The sequence below is a fragment of the Chiloscyllium plagiosum genome, chromosome 27, assembly GCF_004010195.1.
Source record: "Chiloscyllium plagiosum isolate BGI_BamShark_2017 chromosome 27, ASM401019v2, whole genome shotgun sequence".
In the NCBI taxonomy this organism is placed as follows: Eukaryota; Metazoa; Chordata; class Chondrichthyes; order Orectolobiformes; family Hemiscylliidae; genus Chiloscyllium; species Chiloscyllium plagiosum.
The window spans coordinates 41,971,845-41,995,219 of NC_057736.1; the positions used below are offsets into that span (position 1 = coordinate 41,971,845).

At 40.2% G+C, this 23,375-nt stretch overlaps 1 protein-coding gene across 8 annotated transcripts in view; it reads right to left on the bottom strand.

Annotated features, from left to right (window-relative positions):
- The window catches only part of LOC122563745 (thyroid hormone receptor-associated protein 3-like), a 113,403-nt gene that overhangs the window by 65,513 nt on the left and 24,515 nt on the right, over positions 1–23,375 (bottom strand). Inside the window, exon 1 of one of the 8 annotated variants that reach the window (XM_043717924.1) lies at positions 5,751–5,784. The exons of the other annotated variants lie outside the window; for them this stretch is intronic. The gene's annotated coding sequence lies outside the window, so the exon portion shown is untranslated. Of the gene's footprint in view, positions 1–5,750; positions 5,785–23,375 lie in introns of those variants that run through there. 8 annotated transcript variants of the gene reach the window in all.

Below are 23,375 nucleotides of genomic sequence, written 5' to 3' on the forward strand. Positions count from 1 at the left end.
CACACAAAAAGCGATCCACTCTCAACATGTCTTCCACAGACTGGTTAGGGCCCTGTACATTAGGAAAAGAGGTGAAGAATGCAGTGTTGCATCGCCATCATCTATAAATTTCCCAAGCACCTTCTGTTACAAGTTGAACCTTTATAAAAATAAAGGCAATGTAGAAAGGATCTGTCTTGCACACTATCTTACTACGCAACTGACATTCTATTTTCAGTATCTATAGATAAGATTATTCTGATGCTGACTGTATGCACTTTGGAAGGACATTTGAAAATAATGTCAGACTAGGTTTGTAGCAAATCCACTGATTGTCTATTTTCTGGTGGGTATATGACTATTTGCAATATTCGGTGCCTAATTAAACTCTTGGTATGGAATCTCCTGCAATCAAAGTAGGTTAAACACATTCCATCTTGTAGACAGTAAATTAACTCGAAGCTCATAGTCCTTGGTTTCTGCTTTTCTTTGAAATATTGGAAACCAGTCTTTTAATAAATTAAATAAAAATTGGGAAATAGATGCAGATTGTTGCTGGATCAGACAGTGAAGCATTGAGAAAATTGGAAATCTGATCAGTAGAATTTACACTCAAATCCTTCGATTAAACCAGTCCATGCCTAACAGATGTCAGAAATTAATCTAGTCTAATTTGCCAGCATGTTGCCCATATCCCTCTAAACCCTTCCTATTCATGTACCCATCCAGATGTCTTTTAAATGTTGTAATTGTACCAGATTCCACCACTTACTCTGGCAGCTCATTCCATGCAACCTGAAGAAGGGCTCATGCCTGAAACGTCGATTCTCCTGCTCCTTGGATGCTGCCTGACCTGCTATGCTTTTCCAGCAACACATTTTCAGCTCTGATCTACAGCATCTGCAGTCCTCACTTTCTCCTCCATTCCATGCAACACACCACCCTCTGCGTGAAAAGGTTGCTCCTTAGGTCTCATATCTTTCCTCTCTCACCGTAAACCTATACCATCTAGTTCTGGACTCCCCGAACCCAGAGAAAATACTTTGCCTATTTACCCTATCCATGCCCCTCATAATTTTGTAAGCCTCTATACGGTCACCCCTCAGCCTCCGACACTCCAGGGAAAAGAGCCCCAGCCTATTCAGCCTCTCCTTATAGCCTAAACCCTTCAACCCTGGAAACATCCCTGTAAATCTTTTCTGAATTCTTTCAAATTCAACAACATCTTTCCTGCAGCATGGAGACCACAACTGAATGCAGTACTCCAAAAGTGACCTAACCAATTCCAGTACAGCTGCAACATGACCTTACAACACCTACATTCAAGGCACTAACCAATAAAGGCAAGCATACCAAATGCCTTCTTCAATACAATCTGTGACTCCACCTTCAAGGATCTGTGAACTCACTCTAAGAACTCTGCTCGGCAACACTGCCAGGGCCCTACCATTAAGTGTCTGAGTCCTGTTCTGATTTGCCTTACCCAAGTGCAACACCTCACATTTATCTGAATTAAATTCCATTTGATGGTCCTGCTATATTCTGAGCTAACCTCTTTCAGTGGGTTGCGCTTCGGCGGGGCGGTGTGGACTTCTTGGGCCGAAGGGCCTGTTTCCACACTGTAATGTAATCTAATCTAATCACTGTCCACTACATCATCAATTTTGGTGTCATCTGCAAACTTACTGACCATTCTTCCGACATTCACATCTAAATCATTTACATAAATAACAAGAAGGAGTGGACTCAGCACCGAGTTTTGAGGCACATCACTGATCACAGACCACATGAAAAATACCCCTCCTACCTTTAAGACAATTTTGTATCCAAGTAGTTAGCTCTCCCTGGATTCCATGTGATCTAATCATATTTACCTAGATATCATGCAGAACTTTGTCGAACACCTTAAAGTCCATATAAATATCCACTGCTCTGCTTTCGTAAGACTGGTTACTTAGTCATATAGATGTACAGCACAGAAACAGAGCCTTTGGTTCAACTCGTCCATGCTAACCAGATATCCTAAATTAATCTAGTCCCATTTGCCAGCACTTGACCCATATCCCTCCAAACCATTCCTATTCATATAGCACCCAGATACCTTTTAATTGCTGTAATTGTACCAGCCTCCACCACTTCCTCTTGCAGCTCATTCCATACACACATCACTCTGTGTGTGAAAAAGTTGCCCCTTAGGCCCCTTTTATATCTTTCCCCTCTCACCTTAAACCTATGTCCTCTAGTTCTAGACTCCCCCACCCCAGGAAAAACACCTTGTCTGTTTATCCTACTGGCCCTCATGATTTTGTAAACCTCTAAGGTCACCCCTGAGCCTCCAATGCTCCAGGGAAAACAGTCCCAGCCTATACAGCCTCTCCCTTCACCTGAAACCACCCCCCTCCCCCCAACCCTGGCAACATTCTTGTAAATCTTTTAGATTTAGATTAGATTAGATTAGTGTGGACACAGACCCTTCGGCCCAACAAGTCCACACCGACCCGCCGAAGCGAAACCCACCCATACCCCTACATTTGCCCCTTACCTAACACTTCAGGCAATTTAGTATGGCCAATTCACCTGACCCTGCACATCTTTGGATGGTGGGAGGAAACCGGAGCACCTGGAGGAAACCCACGCAGACACGGGGAGAACGTGCAAACTCCACACAGTCAGTCGCCTGAGGCGGGAATTGAACCCGGGTCTCTGGCGCTGTGAGGCAGCAGTGCTAACCACTGTGCCACCATGCCACCCACAAACACTTTCAGGTTTCACAACATCCTTCCTAAAGCAAGGAGACCAGAATTGCACACACTGTTTCAAAAGTGGCCTAATCAATGTCCTGTACAGCGCAACATGACCTCCCAACTCCTATACTCAATGCTCTAATCAATAAAGGAAAGCATACCAAATGCCTTCTTCACTATCCTAGCTACCTGCAACTCTACTTTCATGAAACTATGAACCTGCCCGCCAAGGTCTCTTTGCTCAGCAACACTTCCCATTAAGTGTATAAGTCCTGCTCTGATTTGATTTCTCAAAATGCAGCATCTCACATTTATCTAAATTAAACTTCACTTGCCACTCCTCAGCCCATTGACCCATCTGATCAAGATCCTATTGTACTGAGGTAACCTCCTTTGCTGTCCACTACACCTCCAATTTTGATGCCATCTGCAAAGTTACTCACTATACCTATGTTCAAATCCAAATCATTTATGTAAATGACCAAAAAGCAGTGGACCCAGCACCGATCCTTGTGGCACTCCACTGGTCACAGGCCTCCAGTCTGAAAAGCAACCCTCCACCACCACCCTCCGTCTTCGAGCCAGTTCTGTATCCAAATGGCTAATTCTCCCTGTATTCCATGAGATCTGACTTTGCTAACCAGTTCTTCAAAAAAAAACTCAATCAAATTAGTGAGACACTATTCCCCACACACAAAGTCATGTTGACTATCCATAATCAGTCCTTGTTTTTCCAAATACATGCAAACCATGTCCCTCATAATCCCCTCCAACAACTTACCCACCACTAGTGAGTTCAAAGTATCTAACTGATCAAATTCCTGTGCCTAACCCAGGGATTTTCCATACCATTTTCAGAAATATAAAACTTGAGGCTTGCTCAGCAGAGTGCAGAGGAACAGAAGAGTAGCTTTATGGACAGAATGGCCTCTCTCACTGAGAAAACAGCCTGAAAGACTTGCAGTAAGGAGGTTAACAAGCATAACTACCATAACATATGGCCAATGACCTTAAATCTGCTATAAATTTTAAGTAACTCAATACATTGTCCTGTAATGAAGTTCATGCAAGGAATGTTTAATGACTAAAGTAAATATACAATTTAAAAAGTGAAAAGTATCATTGCCAGAACAGTACCTGAGAAGTTATCCTGTGGAATAGCTGTTAAATCAAAATTATGCAATTTTTTCCAACCAAAGTCTATTAAGAGACAGAGGTGAAACAGTTCCCATAACCAACTGATAAGTTATTTCAGTATTGTTTCCACAAGCTCTTTACTCTTAAGCACTGCAAGACTAGTCAGAAAATGAAAAGACAAATTCTCAGCTTCAATCTTGGTCTGTCTATGTTAGCTAATCTCTGATAGGAGACTTTAAAAACTAGGGAGGAAATAAACTAATTGCGCTTCCTGACCTGATCACTAATTGATTCCTGCCCTCATCTTCCATCATCAGGGGTCCACAAGAGGATAAGGTTTAGCCTTAATTCCCATCAATCAAACAGCTTTGAGACTGTCACCAAAGAACCTCGTCAATGCAAAGCAGCCTCAGAGGGGAACCTCTGTGCTGTCGCTTGGTTCAACCTTCCGGAGCAAGGAAACAGGCCAAGAAATGTATTTGATTTGATTTCCCATCTCTCAGTAAAAAAAGTGGGGAACGAGAAGGGAGTTACCAATTTACATCCACCTCACTTCCTTGCCATTGCCCCTGACAGAAATGGAGATAAGGATCCATCAGAATAAAGTACAAACCAAATCAACACCATAAAGCTACGTTGAGAATATTGTAGGATCAATTAATTCAAAAATGAGTTGCCTGGAATAAACCTTTGCCATTGTCCACATTCACTGGGACCAAAGGTGAAGGGGCTAAGAGTGAATGCTGAACACAGAAAATCTGCAACCAATCAAAACTGACAGAGGAGCAAAGAATTAAAGCAAATCTTGAGTGCAGCATTCAGAGAAAGAACACATACACTAGCACTGATCTATCCAGTTCTCTTAGGCAACATTTTCTTGACTGTTTGATGAGGGGGCAGTTAAGAATCAACCACATTGTCTGGAGTCATATGTAGGCCAATTTCCTTTTCTAAAATTCGATGCAATTTTACAACAATCCAGTACTTTCACCATCATCGTCACTAAGACTAGCTTTATTTTAGATTTATTAATATATCTGAATTTAAATTCCACAGTTGCTGAGAGGGGTTTGGACTCTTGTTTCAGTATCATCAGTGCAGGTCTTTATATCAATAATTCAGCTAAATATCCACTTTGCTACCATGCTGCCCTTGGACAAGGCTCCTTATGGGTGGGGAACTATGTTCCCTTTAATTTTGCTAGCTGCTATGAGGACCTCCAAGGTTCACTTAGTCATATGCATTGATGGAGCTTTAAAGCAGAAGAACAGCAATTTCTAATCATCCAACTATTTAAGAACAATAAAAGAGGGAGACCAGAGATTAAATTCTTCATGCAAAGGGAATCACAGACAAAGGAATGATTAACAGGAATAAAGTATCAAGAGAGAGGATGCCATTCTGCAGCATTAGAGCAAAGTTCACCAGATAGCTTTGCTTTACAATCACCTTGAAGAGAATGCAGCAAATTCAAAACTTTACTGGTAGAGGCTGTTCACTCAGCACGTTTTATTCAAAAAGACAATCTGATGATTCAGGCTGTGAAGAGGCTCAATATTCATACTCATTAAAAATTGCACCCACCCCCAATTCAAACCAGCTGTTATTGCCTGAGCTTCCAGGGAACTGTCTGTATATCCTGCAGAAATCCCAAAAACTTCAGACACACAGTGAATCAATTATTACGGCGCACAAGTAAGGCACAACACCCAGTCAGCAAGACAATTTTTTAAACTCAGTTTTCCAAAAATCCCAGCTCCTGAGTTACTTGGGATTGATTGAACACTCTTCCACTTAAACCTTTAACTCCTTACAACACAAAATGAATGTCTACTTCCCATTCAATTGTCTACATTCCAGTCATTTCTTTCACCATACAAAGGTGCTTACCATCAATTAGATGAATTCTCACAGTTGCCAGCAGAACATCGTAGAATCACAGAATCCCTACAGTGTGGAAACAGAACATTTAGCCCAAAAAGTCCACACCGACCCTCCGAAGAGTTTCCCACCCAGACCCATTCCCCCACCTTATTACTCTACATTTCCCCTGACTGTACCTAACCTATACCTCCCTGAACACTACAGGCCATTTAGTTTGGTCAATTCACCTAACCTAATCTTTGGACTGTGGGAAGAAACCAGAGCACCTGGAGAAAACACACGCAGACACGGGGAGAAAGTGCAAACTCCACACAGTCACCAGTGTGCCACCCAGATCTCTACAACATTAACCAGAGAGCCTGTTCTTCCCATGTGAGCCCAGGGAGTAATTAATCCATAACATATTCACCAAGGGGAGACATCATGTCCAAGGCTCACCTAAAGGCACGGTCACCAACACTGTGCAACTGACAAGTCTGAGACAGGAAATGTTGGATGACTTATTTTCCAATCCTAACAAGTTGGAATACCTCACATGGCTTTAAGGAAATGATTAAATAAAATCGATAAAACTTGAGATGATGACCAATTGAAAGTGACTCTTACATCCATTCCAGCATGATTCAGTCTTTAAGCAGCATATTTAATACAATTATATCCCAAGCACTTGACAGGAGTATAAATTAGACTGAAACAGTCAGCTTGTCAAAGGAAGAGATGTTTTAAAAAAATTGATCATCCTTGATCAGAGGCAGGCATTATTGAAAGAATTTGCATTTCTATAGCATCTTTACCTCAGGACATCAATTACATATAATGATTAATGTAATGTGGGAACAATAGAGAGGTAATACTTTGTTTTTCCCCTTTAAGTGAGAGACGTGGAATCACAGAGGGATGGAACCCAAGATCATGATAAATAACTAAACCTGTTCATGATGCAGCTGGCGGGGAGAGGGGGGTATGTTGAACAGGATAACACTATTTCCTACTCCTCTGCAAATTTAAAAATATACATATAGTATGCAAATGCACAAAGCCTCATTGGAAAATATCAAAAGACTGTTTAACATCTTATTAGAGACAGCAACTCTAACTAAACATGCTCGATAGAACACTAAAGTTAAGATGACATTATCGGTTCAAAACCTGTAGTGGAGCTTGAAACTCACTAGACTCCAGTCACTGAAGTATCCATAGCTGAGCAAAACAGCACAACTTGATCAAATCGGAATTAACACTACACCAGATTAGACACTATAAACATATTCTGCTCGACCACACCCAACCCCAGGAGCCACCTAGAGCGCCTGGATTTTGATGTTTGGTGCACAGGGAGCCTTCTGAGATTTCAAGCTTTCACATGTTTTTCAACAGACGGTAAGAAATTGCAGCAGTGCCAAAATCTAGATGATGCTTACTGACATTGTGGTAAATTAAATGGAGCCAGGAAGGCTGCCTCCAGAGGTGAGGATGATGTGTTGCAATGTGGAAAAGAAAAAGCAAGTAATTCAGGGAAAGTGAACACCTGAGACAGAATGATACAAAAATTGAAAATTATTCATTTCCTCAGAACACTGTCTTCTCTCAACTCAGGATCCCAATAGTTCCTTCCAATTTTTCAAAGGATTCTTTACAACTGCATCACCCAGTTTTATCTACATTTATAGAGTCATAGAGGTGTACAGCATGGAAACAGACCCTTCGGTCCAACACATGCATGCCGACCAGATATCTCAACCCAATCTCGTCCCACCTGCCAGCACCTGGCCCATATCCCTCCAAACCCTTCCTATATACCCATCCAAATGCCTTTTAAATGTTGCAATTGTATCAGCCTCCACCACTTCCTGGCAGTTCATTCCATATACATACCACCCTCTGCGTGAAAAAGTTGCCCCGTAGGTCTCTTTTATATCTTTCTCCTCTCACTCTAAACCTATGCAGTCTAGTTCTGGACCCCCTGACCTCAGAGAAAAGACTTTGTCTACTTATCCTATCCTTGCCCCTCACGATTTTGTAAACCTCTATACGGTCACCTCTCAACCTCCGACGTTCCAGACAAAATAGCCCCAGCCTATACAGCCTCTCCCTATAGCTCAAATCCTCCAACCCTGGCAACATCCTTGTAAATCTTTTCTGAACCCTTTCAAGTTTCACATCGTTTGTAACTTACAAAAAGCCACTGTCCGAAATTTGCCTTTTGGCAATCCAACCCTATTGCCTTGATTGGGCTGCCACACATTTGTCATCTGAATTGTTAAACAGGCACTAGCTGCGTTCTCCATTAGATTCTGTAAATCCCATGACACTACTGGCAAGTACAGAAGGGGCTTCTCACCCAACAGCAATCCTTCAATCAATGTCTCACAAAAATTCCCATTCACTTACTGTATTTAAATTGGTGACTACATTACAGTCCCTCCATTACAACAGTGATTACACTGCAAAGTGTTGCATTAACTGTAAATGCTTTGCAACAGTTTACAGCTGTGAAAAACATTATATAATGTAAGGTTGATCCTTTAATCTGAAGTAGTGTCCCCATTTCTATTTTACTGGATGCTCATACTTTCACAAAAGCAAACTTTGGACCCAAATGGAATATCAACTTATCTTTTCTCAGAGAGATGCCAAAAGACCTGTTATTTTGATCACGCACCATCTAGAAAAGGTAAAGAAGAAAATGGGACTGCAGCATGCCATGCTGCATGAAGCAGAATAGCAGTAAAACATATGTGGTCAAAGCTGCAAATGACTAGGATACGAGAGAGATGCATACACTATGAAGGGTATGAGTAAATAATGAAGTTGTGGGGGCTGCCATGCACATTACACCACAGATAATAGGAGCCCAACGATATAGTTGTGTCAGTAACGCAGGAAAATTCTAGTATGATCTGTGCAGGTTGCAGTGCTATGATAGTTTGTTGAATTCTACATCATACAATTCCAGTTATCAACCCAGCAAGAGGCAGCTTGAGACACAAATATACACTGTTCGTTAGTTCTTAATGCAGACTCTCCCACAAGTCATGGAGACACATTTAACATGAGCCAGCGTTGATGGGCAGCACTGTATACAAGATAAACTCACTGTGCAGCCTACCTCACGAAACCCTTGCCCTGAACATGATGCCCAGTATCTTAGATACCGATTTAGAATCTGGCATGTATTATGTATTATTTATGCATTTTATGTATTAAAATGCATAAAATTCTGCCACAAGTTATAGTCAAGCGTTTCCATGATGCATTACAGTACTTGGAATTTTAAAAGAAACATAAACCGCGGATCAGTTACCTCAATTAAAAGATAACTAACATTGCCAAAGATTCAAATAAACCATGAACTCCAAATTAACATATTGACAGAGAGCTGGTCATTGATATACTGCTGTATACATTTAATTATTGGTTCAAACTGCAAACAGGAAAGATGATACACTAATATGAGAACTGGAAGCAAAATCCAGTTGTTCCAATTACTGAATAAACCCATCCCAAGGCTTTAAATAGCAGGCAGAAGATTGGCTGATTTTAGGGTAGAGTACAGAGAACACCACACTCAAAGGTAGCCCCTTTCCTACAACTTTTGTGCCAAACTGTGAAGAATTTCATGATATTAACCCGAGCTCATTGAAAACTGGGGATGAGAAGTTTCAGCACTTTACATCCGGTCTTCACAACCAGCAAGAACAAAACTATGTTTCCATTAAGCAATGGAAAGTGGGGACTCATGCAGCAAGAATGTTAGTTGGTCACCAATGAATCCACAAACCAAAAATTTCTAGCAGCTTTCACCAAGAATGACAAAAGGAATATTCTTTTGTTCAAGATGCAAGCAAGCTTTCTTCTCGCCTCCCACAAAAACCTAAAGTACCACATAATTTTTAAGCATTATCAAGAATAAGTAACTACTTGGTCTTAAAGAGCTTCTTCCATATCATAATACATTCCTGATGTTCATAAAGTGGACTCTGGAGTCAGAATCAGGGTAAGTAGTACCAATAGCACTTTTGTGAGGGTGACCTGAAAATAGGAAATAAAGGTGAAGGAGGCAAGGAAGAAAATGTACTGCAGAATCAGATGGTACAAGCAGGTTCCCAGGGTTAGAGAAATCTGCAAACACACAGCAAGGCTGAAGTGGAATTGGTGTCTCAAATACTTGAGGTGGAAAACAGATCAGGAACAGGAGATCATGCATGCAAGTTGGAGATCAGCCCTCAGTCAACATATAGTCAATGTGATGTGTGTGGAAGTAATGGAGGAGGTGGGCAATACTTCAGAATCCACACATATGGTGCTAGTGAAGGATTAGATGGGGGTTATGCAGCTCCACTCTGGGGTCCAACAGATTGTGGATCACATCACTGACATTTTTCTTGAGTCACGCAATGCTGATGTGTCTCAGTGAGTTCACTTCAATGTTTTTATTCAGCAAGAGACTTACCGTTATTGCTAATTCAATTTGCAATCAGATTTGAAAATACTATTAAAACAATTCCTGTAATTAAACTGCTAATCTTTATTTTCACATCACCTGCTTCACCATTTTACAGGTTATTCCACACTTTGAAATCAATTACTTTGGAACAATGAATTTCTACAGCACCAGGATGCAGGTAACAACAAACTGACAGTTTGGCAAAATTCCAGTCAAATTTTCAAGTTATTGAGAAGAGTAACTAGCATGGAGCTGCTTCAAAATAGTACAACCAGTTAAAAATAAATCAAGGTTTATCTGCCAGAAATACAAACAATTCTTTTAATTGGTCAATATGTAGATTTCCATAACCAAAGACTTCACCAGCTGAAGCCACCACAGAAATGCTTCCTCCCATTATTGTTGTAGTACACAGTCAAGTTCCCAGCTCAGAAGAATAATCAGCAAGATTTCAATTACTGATTATGAGTGGCATGCTGGTCATTGGGTCAAGTTTGACAGACATACCTTGCATGACAATAACCAATCCAGAGTCACAGTCTGGGGACAAATGGAGTTGATACTGGATAAAAACCATTTAGCCAATCACTCTGGGCATTCAGGGCAAGTATGGTCATGGGAATAGACATTTATTGCCCAGCCCTAATTAAGCTGACAAGATGGCAAGACTTCTTGAACCACTACAATTCATGTTGACATCTTGCAGGAATGCCAACAGAACTAAGAATCATTAGAATGATTTGTTTAAGACTTTTCGTGACAACCAACCAGGAAAAACTGCATCCAGCATCCAAAAAAACTGCCAGTGGGAGCAACCTGATTAAGGGATTGTGAATCAGGGTTCACAGTCTCCAAAGGGCAGGAGGGAGCTGAGAAATCAGCTCCAGAAAGTATTTAAAATTATTTAACACAAGCACACAGTTGGTTAATTTCCAAGGTAATGTGCTTGGAAGCGTTCTCCTGGCAGAGGGATAGAACTGCCTCCCCCATGGGGATCAGTAACTTCAACATGACTGGAAAACGGCAATGAGAGCCAAGTAGGGTTTAGCAGATTCCAAGAGAGGCAGGCACACTTATTAAAGTGACAACTGCTATTTGCAGCTCTCATCTCCACAGACACAAGTGGCTCCTCCTTTGAAAGCTGGGCAAACAGTGAAGGAAGGATTTTTAAAAATCCTGCTAAATAAAACAGAGACCATTTTAATAAAGTATTTGCCTTTACAATTTAAAGATGTTCCAAACGCCTTGCAACTAATGAGGCGTGTTCAGTGCGTCACTGTTAGCCTAACAGTCCTACAGCTGAGAAGGTTCACAGCCCCTTATGATTCACATTACCAGTCTGTTCTCAATTCACCTTTTGTACACCCCTTCGGCAAATAGAAATGCTCAGTGCCACTTACACCACTGAGCAAGGAAGAGAAGGATTTACATTCACAGTGCCTTTTGCAACTTCAGAGTGTCCTAAACCTAAATGACTAAAAATGAAGCACTTTATTTAACACATCCTCACAGTTGTAATGTAGCCACCAGTTTGCATACAGCAAGCTTCCACAGTAAGATAAATGACCACACAATGTACTTTTATTAGTTGAGAAATGACTATTGACCAGGTCAGCTGGGAAATGTGCCTTGCTCGTCTTCATGATGACATACTGGGAGCTTCTCAGAACCCCACCCAAGGATGCAACAGGACCCCATTTAATATCTGATCTAAAAAGCAACACTTGCCACAGTATTCGGTCCTAACTTCGCAGCAAGCCATCACATGACAAGGACAGTTTTGAATGCATCCACTCGTGGGTGGCGATTTTGTGTTCGCAGTGAGTCATATTCCAATTGCACAAAATTAATGTGTGAATCCTTCCAACCTTCACAGATACCAAGTTGTTAAGTTATTGAATACACATACAAACACAAATGCTTTAACATGTATAAGAATGTATGATAGCTACCAAATGCACTGTACTGCCTAAGAACTCAGACAGACCTAACAAATATAGGTTGAGACTTTCCTGTCGAGCCAGAAATCTCATCAGAAAAACAGACTGTCATTTGGTTTATCAAGACTGTAAATGTACTCAAACTCTCTCACAAGTTGTCCTAAATCTTTCCCCCATCATTTAACATTTTCCCTTTCAAATCTGTTTCCATCATTTTAAAAACAAAATGTTTTGGATTTTGGTTCCTCTAATTTGTAGTATCGTCCACAATATTAAAACATTTCCTGAACCTCTCCCATCATTCCTTTAAAGACGACTGGAACACCTACTCAAAGCCATTGGAAATAACTCTCTCAAAATTGAGTGCTTCCGTCAGAGCCCATTTTAACCTTCATGCTCCAAATGCTTGAGTCTCTTGTATTTGTCCTCTCATTTTATTATCCTAAAGACTTTATTCTGCATGCTCCCTATAATATTGACAGCCTTCCTAAACTGAAGCAAACAAAACTATAACTGCAGTAACTGTGGCCTTAACCAATGACTTAACTGGATTTCACATGAGGTTGTTTCTATTTTATTGATAATTCCTTGAACAAAAATTGTTTTATAAACATAAGACAACTACATGTAAGACACTACATTCAAAACCATATGGATTTGTACCCAAGTTTCTCTGGCTCTCTCTGCCTTTTCAAAGCTTTTATCATTTACTTCCTGTTGTCTCATTATTTGTACTGAAATACATCACCCGACTTCCTTGTTAAATTTCATATAATGTTCACTGGAATATTGGGTTTCATCGCAAACACAAAGGACAGGCAGTTATGGAAACAGCTTAGTCATACCCCAAGTAAAGCACTGCGTGCAATTCTGAGTGCCACACCTCAGGGAGGATACAATCAAATCAAAAAGGGTACACACATTAACCAATCTGATTTCAGGGCTTGTAGTACTAAATCATGTTGCACAAACTTGGTTTGTTTTCTCCTGAGTTTAAAAGACCCTAGGGGATCAAATGGTAGTATATAAAATAATAAAGGGATATTGATAGTGTAGGTATAGAAAAACTATTTCTTCTGGCGGAGAAAAATGAAACAAGGTACACAAGCTTGAAACTGGAGCCAGGCATAATGAAGCATTTTTCTTTGAGCAATATGAATCTTCCCAATATAGGTCATTTGAAATTTTCAACAAAAACTGGATCTTAGAATGAAAGGATATGTAACAAATGAGAGTTTTGAAGTACTGACTAGGCACATTGGAATAAGATAGCAGTACAGGTCTGAGCCTTTGATAACTGTTCGTATATTCACTTGTTACCTTTTTTCCTGCTGGTATTGGTCTCAGGAAAACAAGGATGAGAGTGGAATAAGACAAAAAGATCTGAAAATTTGCTATGAAGAATCAGGTACCCATACTGCCAAGTAGCAGAAACTGCAGAGTGAGGGGGTAGAAAATTAGATATCACTATGTTGACCTCTAATGCAACACGAGTGCTTCAAAGCCACTTCAAATAGGTGGAATTATTAGACTTCAAATGCATAGACACAGTAGTTTTTCTTTTATTTTTTATTGTCGACAATATATTTGCATAAAATCTCAAAACTGATCTCAGCATTCAATGTAAATGTATTTGCAAATGCAAAAGTTCATACTAAACACAGATCATGATCTTATTGGATTATGTACATGCAAAGTGAAGCAAGGGACTCTAAAACATATGGAAGACAGAATACATCAGTATGTTCATAAGTTTATGAACATTTGAGATGGTAGAATTTCACACACTGCAAGAGACAGAATTCTATCAAACAACAGAATTTCTCATCCCAGCAATTAGAAAAGCAAGACTCAGCAGCTGCAAATGCCAATCATCTTCCCACTTAATCACTGCTCTGGTTAGGAGTTGTACTTTTTCAGGTCAAAAAAGGACTAGCACCAAGAAACCAAATATTCTCAATCTCTCACATCTGGACTGCTTCCCCTTCACAACGACATTGACCCGGTGTCCAACAAGGTCACAAGCTTTCACTCTTTATCTGGGCATCAAACCAAGCAGAAAGATTTGCTTGTAATGATCACGTCAAACTTCAACAAGCCATAAATTTGCTTTAAGCATACTAGGCCCATTTTCCTGCAGTTAGTGCCATTAATTGTCCAACATAGAAACAGTGGTACAGTCTATCAGCTATAGTGAGACAAAATTTCATCTACAGACTTCTATCAAAGGTCAGGGATGTAGCTTTAGGATCAGGCTCATCAGCCACACAAGGACCCAGAGAACCCATGACCAGTGACGTGGAATTTCTTAGGTGCACAATTATACTCATCAGTGAATGTATGGTAATGACGACTGCTTGACAGAAAGTAAGGTTCTTCTTTATATTAATGTAGTGCAGATCTTATCAATATTCAGACAGAATGGGACTGCTCTGGACATCATTCAAGGACAGAATTTGGTTCAGTGTTGGCATAGCTTTCCAGTATTCAACCATGTAGTCGTAGTAACCAGAGGATAACTGATGTGTGGAACTGTACCCAGTTGTAAAGTGTCAATTAGCTCAGGATAGAACAAAGGGAGAAAACTGACAGGGGGAAAAAGAAAGTGCTCTTTCCTGAAAATACACAGCACAATTGCAAACATAGGCCAATGGGTCCCAGCCAAAACAATGAATAAAGTTCAATATTTTGGTGATTTGCTATAATTTCGATAGCCAACAGTTGCATGTAATTACTCCAGAATTTTGTTATTTTCCAGATGCATTAAACAAGAATATTGGCAAGAAATGTCTTTATAACAATTTTTTTGGAATAGTAATAGTTGTTCTAGGCCTTTTAGCACATGCCTCTTGTTAGTCCCAAGCCTTGTATAAAAGGCCGACTAGTTCGCAACAGTTCAACGACCAATATCTGGCAATGTCAAGCAATGAGACATTAGGTCTGGTTGTTTCAGGGAAGCGGCACTGGGGCATTGAACAATGCAGACAGAAGCAGCAATCAAATATTCAGAACATCCTCTGGTTTTCATCAGAATATAATTTGTTAAACAGAGAGAAAATCATTACAGATCAGAGACTCAAGATAGTCATAAACAATAATACAATGCATAACGATGGCATCAATAATGCTCCAAAACAGAATTCAAACAATACCTTTGGGTACTGGACAGAGAATTGTTAGGGACTCTACTAGCATATACACTATGTTCATATAAGGGAGGACACATTTTGCATTAATTCCAATCTTAACTTCTAGTCCAGATCTGCTGCCCTGCCTTTCTTCCAGAGTGAACCTTAAATCTCATCATTAACATGGTACTACAACACATGCAAGAATGGAATCATTACAACAACTGCACCTCTATGCTATTCAGTGCTCTCTGACTAATGTCGGGACTAACCAGAGACACGAATGACAAGCTCCAAATATTCAAATCAGAATGCTATTGAGTCCAGTGAAACACATCACAGCGTGGAACAGCGTACTCATCTTCAAGTTGTTCTGTTCCTCATGTAATCAATTCCTCCCTGAAGATGCTGGCTGACACTGATGCAGCATTTCACACGTTCAGTGCCCCATTCCAGTATTCAATCCTCACATACAAGCTGACTGGCAACAGGCAACTGACCCGAGGAGGCAGTTAATTTTACAACATTGAAGACATTTCTCCTAATCAATGGTTGGAATAAAAATACACAAAGATGTGAATGATAATACACAATGAAATCTAACCGTAAGCAATTTAACTTAACAAAGCTGTACCAAATTTTTGGGATTCAAAAGATGTAATGCCCAAACAAGAAGCTTACTTTCTTGGCCATGTAGACTTGACAGGTGGTTACCAAAAATGGCGAAATGAGGAAACACCACGCCAAGTCAAAGCCTTTAGAAAAGGAGTAAACCAAACAAAAATATACAGGGACTGTTTAAGGTTTTAAATGCTCCACAAGACTTTTACCTTTCCAAGAGATGGTGATGAGAAGAAACTTACAAGTAGCCACAATAAACTACTGCATATTTATAGCTAGCCTCAGGACTGTAAAGTTATATCTGCAACGCCTGTTACCATCTGATCTGCCATCAGAGCTGCAGACAACAGTCAATCACAGATGCCCAGCTTCTTGGTCTTCAGCACTGGCTCACTCCCTCTTCACAACAGCTCTCACACAAGGCAACCACTCAAGTTACAACATCACGCAGTTTAATTCTCACTTCTATTACATGGGGATATTAAAAACTAAAACAGCAAAGGTAAAAATTATTCATGTAATGAAGCAGACAGATGGCTAAACCAGCTTACGATAAATTAAAGACTCTGTCAGGGTACAGTATTAGATGAAAAATATTAGACACATATGCAGTTGGATGCTCGGCCGAGGCAGTCAAGGTGCGAAGATTAGCTCCAATGTACAAATTGAATTCCTCACATTACTGCTCTAGCAATTGTTTCAGTAACTTTAGTACAGTTTTAGGGCCATAGAAATGTACAGCACAGAAGCAGACCCTTCAGTACAACTTGCCCATGCCAACCAGGTATCCTAACCTAATCCAGTCACATTTGCCAAGCCTTGGCCCATATCCCTCCAAACCCTTCCTATGTTGTATTTGTACCAGCCTCCACCACTACTTCTGGAAACTCATTCCATACACACACCACGCTCTGAGAGAAAAGGTTGCCCCTTAGGTCCCTTTTATATCTTTCCCCTCTTACACTACACCTATGTAATTTAGTTCTGGATCTCCCCACCCCAGGGAAAAGACCTTGTCTATTTACCCGATCCATGCCCCTCAATTTTGTAAACTTCTATAACGTCACCCCTCAGCCTCTGACTCTCCAGAAAAAAACAGCCCCAGCCTCTTCAGCCTCTCCCTATAGCTCAAATCCTCCAACCCTGGCAACATCCTTGTAAATCTTTTTTGAACTCTTTCAAGTTTCACATCATCCTCCCGATAGGAGGGAGACCAGAACTGCACACAACATTCCAAAAGTGGCCTAACCAATGTCCTATACAGCCGCAACATAACCTCCCAACTCCAATATTCAATGCTCTGACCAGTAAAGGAAAGCATACCAAATGCCTTCTTCACTATCCTATCTACCTGTGACTCCCCTTTCAAGGAACTATGAATCTGCTCTCAAGGTCTCTTTGTTCAGCAACACACCCCAGGACTAGATGAAGTTTCACATTGATTGCACTTGAATGGTTTAATAAAAACACTGCAACTGGAGGTTCTCTCTTTCCAAATATACATGTCAATAAAAACATCTTAAGCTTTAAAAATTGAGCTCAAACATTGGCAATTACAATTAGAGGAACCAATAGGAACAATTTGAGTCCAAAGACTGAAATAAAACAGTTTTCCTTGCTCCAGAAGAATTGCTTCAAATTAGTTAATTATTCTCTATTTCATCATCAGGTACTTATAAAACACCTCATTATTTTGTTTTAAAGGTAGTCGTGTTCTGGGATTTTTGATAATTTAAATTAATACAAATTACTTGAAATTCCTCATGTAACCAGTTCAATTCAGCTTTGAAGTGAGTATATTCAGGACAAGCATCCTCCACTAACAGGTCAAAACTCACAATAAGGTGGTTATCCAGAATGGTGTTCCTCACGTCAAATCAACTTGAAGTAATGAGGACTTCTGAAAGATATTCCTGCATATTCTAGCTGACACTTATTTGATAAATGAGAATACAGAGTTCTTCTATAATCTGATGGTTGCGTTCTTGTGCAACCCCGCATTATAGAAAAAGTGCTGTTTCTACAGCATGATTTAAGCATTGGCAATGTAATTGTTTTACACGTTTGAAAAATTTGCATTTAGAAACAGTGTCTCCAATTCATTATTTGTGTTAACGAAATGCATGTTATATCAGAATGACTTACAGTTTCACTCTTGCAAATTCAGCAGGAATTGACTGCCCGGAGAATTAACAGAAGTGGGTGCAAGCAAGTTTAATTGGTAACTCAACTGATCACATTCTAGGCAGAGATTGCTGGGTGTTTATGAGTTGAGAATTTGATTATTCTGGCAATCCGTCTGCTTTTAAGTGAATCAGTCCTCGTTGAATGCTACATGGAGAAGTTACAGGGACAGCCAGAGTACATCACAATGTTTATCATGAAGAATAGCTTAGCTGTATAATCCATTGACTGAGTTGCTTATGTTCATTAAATTGAATCATGCATCCCTACAGTGCAAAGAATCACTATTTGGCCCATCAAATTTTTACCAACCCTCGGAAGAGTATCTCACCCCGATAACCACGCTAGACTATGGTTTTATATCCAAATCAATGATATTACTGGACAACTCAGATCCTAGAATTATTTTTGGTTTAGTCAATGTTTTGGCTTATCACTAAACTATATTCACATACTTTTAATGCAAGCTGTCAAGAGAATTATACGTTGCTTTTCATCTGCCCCAACATCATTTGCCCGAAAGAAAAAATCGTACTCTTGTCACATACTGGGTCTAGTCTTCGACAGCAGAATCAAACAAGTCAAGCTTCCCAAATAATACTATGCCAGAAATGCTTACCCCCAGCTCACAGACAACTGCTGTGAATGAATTTCTTCAGGAGTGTAGTTTTTCTCTTGTTGCCACTGAAATAACCCTACAGAAGCCAGTATCCCATCACCGAGTCACCTTTTATTTACAGATGCATAGTATTTAATCTAGGTCTGGCTTCTTCAGAGCTAGCTCTCAGTGAGTGAACAGAGCCTCCGATATTCCTGTCTACATCCGTCAGCCAGATCTCCCTGAGTGGACCAACCAGGGAAGTTATTCAACGAGGACCATCTGGCTGACTTCACTACACCTTCCATTTTTCTTCTTACCATGCATGGTAAAGATAATTCAATGACTCCATTATACATCTGACATCAGGAATGTATCACAAACCTGGCTGCCTGCATAACCTGCAGATTTGTTAACAATCACTCTCCTGGTTTTGAAATTTTTACAACCTTTTGATACAGTAAAAGCCCTATACTCATCTTAAAGGAGAAATTAAACTGGTTTCTGAACTTTCTTCAGAACTAAGCTTTTTTTTGTAAAACCTTGTTTAATCCTACATTCTTCTAAACTAAAAAACAAAACTAATGGCTTTGTTCCGTTTACTCTGCCAACCAAATAAAAACCAACTAAAATAGCTAGCCAATAACACCACAGGGACATGGTTTCCAGCAAATATAGGTCACTGTTGACGAATCTCTGACCTTTCAAAATGATCGTTCATGGAAGTAACTTAACACTTAATTGTCTCTATTTTGAATTCAATACTCCAAAAAACGATCTTCATATATATATATAAACATTACACTATTACAATTCAATAAAGTGGGAAGAAAAAGGATAAATCCAAGCCCAACAATTATTGCACTATCAGCAAAAAAGTGACGAAATGTTTAGATGGACAGTGGCATGAAACAGCACATGCTCACAATTAAACTGCTCATGAATGATCAAGTTGTTGGAAGTCAATCATCAGAATTCCAGGGCATCATTTCAGAGCCCCTTAAGGAGGTGCCCCAAGTTCAATCATTATCAAGTAATTCAATTATCTCTTTTTCATAGGGCTAGAAATGGAGGCGTTCACTCTTGAATGCAGTCTTCGCGTGAACATATTAATTTTTTTTTTGGGGGGGGTGGGGGAGACAAAGAGGAGAAGGTGGCCATCATACCCCTTCAGCCTGCTCCACTATTCAATGAGACCATGGTTAACTAGCTGTTGTTTTAACTCCATATTCCTGCCTACCCCCAAAAACCCGCAACTTCCATGTTAGTCAAGACCTGCTCAAAAATATTCAACAATCCTGCCTCCATTGCTCTCGAAGGAAGCTCAGACTCAGTAAAATAAGTATTTCTGTTTAACCCATGGTTTTAAAACTGTGTTCCCTAGTTCAGCCTTCCCTACAAGAGGAAACATTCTCTCAGCAGTCGTCCTGCTAAGTCCCTTCTCACATTCTTCTGTTCAGTTCCACTGCAATTCTCAATGAAGTACGATGACCAGAATAATACTGAGACTTGGTTCTGCTTAGTTTGACTTTCCGCCTAAGTGATAAGTAACATCTGACATTAAGTAATAAGCAACGACCATCACCAAACGGTCTAACTTTGAATACTTTAACAACACTATTTCTGAGAATGTATAACCTGAGACTTACCAGGAATTGAACTGGATCAGCTAATAAATATTGTGGCTACAAGAGCAAGTCACAGGCTAGGAATTCTGAGACAAGTAACTCATTTCCTGACCCTCCAAACCCTGTCAACCAATTATAAGCCACAACCAGGAATGGGATGGAACGGTCTCCACTTAATTGGGTGGATGTAGCTCCAACTCTGCAGAAGGTCAGAACCATTTAGGACAAGGCCTACTGGATGGACATCCTATCCATTGCCTTCAACTTGCACTCTTTCTTCCCCCCCCACTCCCAGAACACAGTGACAGTAAAGTGCACAATCTACAATGCACTAGAGCAACAGGACAAGGCAGCAGACAAATCAGAACATCAACCTTCACTATCACTCAACACCACATAACCCTCTTGATTCAGACATAAAATGTCAACCTTTTATTACAGTGATAGAAGATTATGGCATCCAATTTACATACAATCTAGGGTTTCTTGCTAAGACTGACTCATGCTATTTAAATGATACATTGGACCATTATGGTAAGTTCCTGACTGTAGGGGCCATGCAGTTATCATTGGTGATATCACACGAGACAGGAGTACAGTCCCGAAGTTTACAGTATGCCTCAGCTTGAGTACCTCTGCCTGTTGGTTGATAACTCCAACTCCTCACCAAGTCAGAAGACAAATGACAAAAATTAAGACCGGGTGGGGAACAGCACTGCAGGTAAAGCGAATATGAATAATGCAGGGTCTCACAGGAGAATAAAGGTTATCACCGTCCTGAAAATAAATTACTCAGAACTGATTATGGAGCTCCAGCAATTGTTGGTGCCAAGTTTGTTACTCAAACCAGATGTCAACACAAACAGCCAGGAAAGAACTCAATAAATTCATAATGGAAGCATGTAAACCACTTGTACATGGTGCTCACCACAGTACAAACATCCATTGCACTCTGTAATTATTCATTCATTAAACTATTAGTTTTATCTTGAAAAAAACTTAGTAGAGTTCGACTTCACTGCAACACCAGGAGATGCAGATCAGCCTGGCTACTAAGCAACCTGATAGCTTTAGTCAAGAGTACCTGGCACCATGCCATAGCATACTACTTGATGGCAGCAACATCAAGGAGGCTGAACAAGCAGAGGCCAGATGCTTAACAACCCAGTTTGAGATCAATTACTAAAGGTTTTGCGAAGTGAAATCAACTCTGCACAAAAACAGAATTCCACTCTGATTTTCAGCATCATGCAGTGCTTTAGGGTTAAACGATTACAGAATCAAACCCTAATCCACAAAACTGGCAATGCCAGAGAAAGCCACAGGTAAACCGGATTCATTTGACATGCCTACAGAAACAGCGTGTGCATGAACAACATACAGGTCACAGGCTAGCAAGTAAACAAGAGGGGCAGGGTGCTGCACAGAACGTGAACGTATATCGAGACAGATAAAACAACAACAGCACCCACAAGTAATAGTGCAGGTAGAACCGTGAGAATGAGGCTAAGGGAGCTGGAAGGAGAGAGTCCTCGGGGGAAAACAGTGAGTGATGAGAAAAGGAAAGACAAAGGTAGAGACAACAGACACATGGAATTGAAAAATATGCAGAATAGCTCACCAAGTGGAATGTAAAAGACAAAATAAAACAAATGAGACATTTTTCTTGCTCAATTCCTCTTTCAGAGGCGCTAGCTCATTTTCAACTGGCTGCAGGCTGTCAGAAAGCATTTTTTTAAAATGTTTAAATAAAAATCCACTGACAAAGCAGCTGTCAATTCTGAAATGAACTCAATGAACCAGTTCATGAGGAACAAAGTAAAGGGTTAAGTGGCCATTTCTAGAATGGATGATCGGTCCAGAGTTCAACTAAATTACTACACTGTGCCAAACCACAAGGAACTTGTTAAATAAAAAAAATACACCCACTGCGTCATGGTCAAACTGAGACAAAAAGAAAAAGACTCCAGACAAGAGAACTGGGACTGTGATATGATATGAACTGACTTTTATAAGCTACCTTGCTCTCAAGATTATTGTTGAAATAAATTCCAGTCTTCAATCTTCTGAAGAAGAATACAACAAGATAAAACAAGACAAAGCTAATGACTCCAACCAGGAAAATGCTCTTTTCATGCAACACTCCAAAGTCCAAAAAATATAACACCTCAAAAGTTGCTAAAACTTCTCTGCACTCACTGTAAATGAAAGCTAAGACAGGAAATAGAAGCGACAGCAAAGGCAGAGATGGAAAAAAAATTCTCAATCATCCACACTACTTTTAAGGACTGCCAACACCCGTGAGCAGCTGGTCACCAGAAGATGCATAAACTGTTCCAGGTGACAGCAGTCCATTTTATGCCTGGCAAAAAACTCATAGCTCACATACCCAAACTCAACATAAATCTTTTAATATGAGCAGTTGATCTGCTACTCACCATGGCATTCTATAAAAGAGAACACACTCTCCTATTTGCGCATTACCAGATGAATGGAGCAACTTTGACATATGTGCTTCACATTCTCAGTAAAAACCTCCATTCCACAGTAGTTCTAAAACCTCACTCTGAAGCTGTAAGTGATTTTGATTGAGAGCCCAGGACAGGTACAGCATGCTGGGATATCATAGCAATTACGGAAACATGGCTCAGGGATGGGCAGGACTGGCAGCTGAATGTTCCAGGATACAAATGCTACAGCAAGGATAGAAAGGGAGTGGCATTTTTGATAAAGGATAGCATTACAGCTGTGCTGAGGGAGGATATTCCCGGAAATACATCCAGGGAAGTTATTTGGGTGGAACTGAGAAATAAGAAAGGGATGATCACCTCATTGGGATTATATTATAGACCTCCCAATAATCAGAGGGAAATTGAGAAACAAACTTGTAAGGAGATCTTAGCTATCTGTAAGAATAATAGGGTAGTTATGGTAGGGGATTTTAACTTTCCAAACATCGACTGGGACGGCCATAGTGTTAAAGGTTTAGATGGAGAGGAATTTGTTAAGTGTGTACAAGACAATTTTCTGATTCAGTATGTGGATGTACCTACTAGAGAAGGTGCAAAACCTGACCTACTCTTGG